The sequence below is a fragment of the Strongylocentrotus purpuratus genome, unplaced genomic scaffold (assembly GCF_000002235.5).
Source record: "Strongylocentrotus purpuratus isolate Spur 01 unplaced genomic scaffold, Spur_5.0 spur5_scaffold_11, whole genome shotgun sequence".
Taxonomy (NCBI): Eukaryota; Metazoa; Echinodermata; class Echinoidea; order Camarodonta; family Strongylocentrotidae; genus Strongylocentrotus; species Strongylocentrotus purpuratus.
Genome location: NW_022145596.1, coordinates 9,660,286 through 9,664,304, shown reverse-complemented (window position 1 = coordinate 9,664,304; position 4,019 = coordinate 9,660,286). Strand labels below are relative to the sequence as shown.

The window sequence follows — 4,019 nt, the reverse complement described above, 5'->3', positions numbered from 1 at the left end:
GAGGTGCTGTGGCCTGCAACCGAGAGACCAGCGGTGCACCAGATCGGATCTGCATAGTAAGAAGATGATTCATAGCTCCAGGCGTCATTAAACATCTCTTGTCAATCTAGAAAGAGAAAACAGTTCCTTCAGCTGGAGACGTTGTTGTTAGTTCTGTCATAATAGATCATTCATTACAGTCAGGGATGGTCGGAAGAAACTGTCTGGTTCAAGAGCATGTGGAAAGCAAAGAGAAAGAGAAAGAGAAAGAGAAATAGAGAAAGCGAGAGAGAGAGCAGTCAGACCGCAGCGTGCGCGATAATGAGGCTGTGCGGCAATTTTTATTCAGATTCCCGTTCGGTGAAAAGCTCGCTTACAACGCTCTCGTAAAACACGAGACCAGCCACGGGATTTTGGTAGCATCATTTTCTCGCCCTCGTATGGGCTTACAGTGCAATTCATCATGGCGGAATCGTGGGGTAAGTCAATCTCTGAAATTTTCGCTGTTCTTTGACACCAAATTTGCCCAAATTAGTTACATTTTGGGCTTACTTTTATCGCAAACAAAAAGAGCGTTTTTTAGTCCTCGGAAATTAACTACTCATTACATAGTGTCGTATTTTGCTTGTTCCTGACTGGTATTGATAATATTATTTCGAATTTTTGTATCCTACGTCGTCTTTGATAACCAGTCCATCATTTGATGTTGAAAACACGTAGATGCAAGTAATGTTTGAATAAGAAATATGCCCAAATTATTGGACTATATTTTGGAAATCTACCGGAAGTAGACGGAAAATGATTAGAAACCGCGGGGAATTGCTATGGCTACGGCCTTTTAGTCAGGAATGGGGGGGTTTCTTGTGTGTCGCTGCACGCTGTGCCATTGTGTGGCGCATACAGCAGGAATTTATGTAGTCCCATGTGTATATATTTTTGTCAGCTTTTTAGTTTTTGTTGTCGCAAATCGACAGCAATCTAAATAAATCGACTGCTCATTAGTCATTGCTATTCATTATAAATCTAGATCAAATGATATGTTTTAAATGTATATTTACAAGGGTTTAAACATGTTTAGACAAGTAATGAAGGGGTTTGATAACTGATCGAATTGTACTGCCCACTGGAATCCTGAGCTGAGCGAGTGACAAATTACTTACAGGATAATTAATTATATTAATTTGGAATTCTCAAACTTTGGTTCTGCCTTCTGCTTAACTCAAACCTTATAGCCAGCCACAGAAATGAGCAGCATTTCCTTGTGCGAGTTGTAGACCTATATATTAATATTATGATTATGAACAGAGCAGAATTAAAACAAAAAGCCAAAGGTAAATACTTACATTTTAGAACTTGTGCACATCTTGAAAAATGAAGGGAAAACTTCATGAATCTGACACCTGTAATTTGTTTTCATTTAAAAAAATAAATTTGAAAGCAAGCCAGTTTTGTCTACCATAAATGGCTAGCTACTTTGATAAGATCTTTTCAAATCCCCATACATTGAACTAAGACATTTTATTCTTCTTATCATTTGTTGTTGTTTTTCTGACAGACGCACTCAACCATCGAAGCTTGCGGGACATTGACAGACATCACACATCAGTCTCCATTGCATTCCTGGATCAACATTTACTGGACTCCATGCCTTTGTTCGTTTTAATGGTTATTTATTTGAAGACTCAACCGCAGTTTTGCTTCACGTTGGAACAAACAATCTTGAACGGGGAGTTTGGGAGAAGGACGAGAAGGATTTTGTTCAGCTTATTCCTTTCAATAAAACAAAAATCTCTGATACTTCCAAAGTTCCAAGGTGGGATTCCGGAGCTTCACACGAACAATGCATTTATTATATTAATAGAAAACTGACTGAACTGTCACCTTTATACAATTTAACAATATTTAACTCTAATAATACTTTTATTCTCAGCGACACATTTAATGCGTGTGATGGTCTCAACATAAATGTCAAAGTCAGTTTATAAATAAAATATAAATATTAGAAAATGCAAATTTTATTCCTAGTCCTATCGCATTTATTATTTGTAGTAGTGTTAAATAATACATTTTTTTGTCCATTTACTAGGCTATTCAGAAGAAACCAGGCCTGGTTTTCTCTTGGGTTAGTTGGCATGAATTTTGATTTAGAAATGTGAATTACACAGACCTGTTAAATAATAGCCCCCCCCCCCCCCACAAAAGAAAAACAATCTTTTTAAAAGATATATTTTGCAGATTTGTATTTCATCCAGAAATAGTACCTACACAAGGTAAACATAATATAAATAGTCAAGCATTGACATATTTTGATATGTTGGTGATGATGATTGTGATGGTGGTGATGGCGACGGTGGAGATGATGGCTATGGTGATGATGATAATGATGACGGTGATTATGATGATGGCAGTGGTGATGATGTCGGTGGTGATGGCGATCATGATGGATATGGCGATGATGATAATGATGATGGTGATTATGATGGCTATGGTGATGATGATAATGATGACAGTGATCATGATGACGATGATTATCTTGATGGCAATGCTGATGGTGGTGATGATGAGGGTGATTATGATGGCAATGCTGGTCGTTAACGTGATGGTGATGATGGCAATTAATGGCGATGTCGGTGGTGCATGGTGATGATCATGATGACGGTGATTATGATGATTGTGATGCAATGCTAATGGTGGTGATGATGATGTAGGTGGTGACGGCGATGATGGCTATGGTGATGATGATAATGATAATGATTATGATGGCGATGACGATTGTGTGATTGTGATAATGATGTTGAAGATGAAAATTAGAATTCTACAAGTTTTATTTGAGCCCTTCAGCCCACCGCACACTTATATTTCTATCCAAGGGTCATATTACACACAAACAAACCCCGAAAATAAATTTCCAGATATATATATATTCCGCGGGTCACTTTAAAACAAAATCAAACAGAAAAGAGAATAAGGGAAAGAATTTTGTAATATTTTATTTCCAGGAATACACATGAACTGGAGTAACGCAATTGACAAAAGAATTATGAAATAAAATATTACCATCATCGAATGTCTGGGAATTACCAAAAGAAATTCCTGTTTAAGGCTCTTCTAATTAGCCCATGGTTTACAAATATAAAAACACATTTCAGAACTTTTACAACCATGAAATTAATAGCAGGGATGGGAACAATCATATTTTTAATTTTCAATAACATTGCCCCCCCCCCCCCCTGAAAGTTTGTATTTACACAAACATACATTTCATAACGAATAATGTGTCTTCTTTGTTAAAATGATATCAAAGCCTGGCCAAAAATAGCCTTTATAGACACTTAAATCCCCTCTTCTGTCCCTAGAGCTGGAATTCTTTATTGTACTTGTGTGCGTATCCGTATCCAACTTTGTACTTTCCGTTCACTTCTATAATTATGTAGCGCATGAGTATCGTACACAATAATAAGTATGTGGGGCAATACAAAAGCCTCTACGACCGGGGGTTACGCACACGAGAGTAATTCATGAATATCCCTAATCTCCGTCTATTTTCCGTGCGTGTTCACGTATAGCGCGCAGACTGGTTGGACCGCGAATCGACGCAGAGCTATACATAACGTGGTATCCCCCGGTTGATCTCGATGCGAAACGCTCGTCGATCGGCCATGTCTTATTTTCCGCCGGAGTCTATTATGCATTAGCTACTACTTTGCTTGTTCCTGACTGGTATTGAGACAGACATTCACAGGAAGTATAATATTATGTTAGGAAAATATCTACATTATGTGGTAAGCCAAAATTCAGCGAGATGCACCCCCGATAAAAATGGTTATTTAACGTGTATATCCGACTCTTCAAATATTTTTTTTTGCAAGTTTTTTTTGGTGTTTTTTTCACATTTTGAAACTTCACTCACTATTTATTGAATAGTACATTATAATGTTTATAGTTCTGGCTCAATATTCATGACGAATTCAATGTCATTAAATGAATCCTGAGCATAGCAGAAAGATGAGAACTGTGCCATGTTTTTGCTTATTACGTAT

At 37.4% G+C, this 4,019-nt stretch overlaps 1 long non-coding RNA gene across 1 annotated transcript; it reads left to right on the top strand.

Moving 5' to 3' along the window:
* Positions 1 to 273: 273 nt before the first annotated feature.
* On the top strand, positions 274 to 1,992 carry LOC115922205. The gene is made up of 2 exons (XR_004063356.1): positions 274 to 458; positions 1,535 to 1,992. It is a non-coding gene; the product is annotated as an uncharacterized LOC115922205 (long non-coding RNA).
* Positions 1,993 to 4,019: the final 2,027 nt, after the last annotated feature.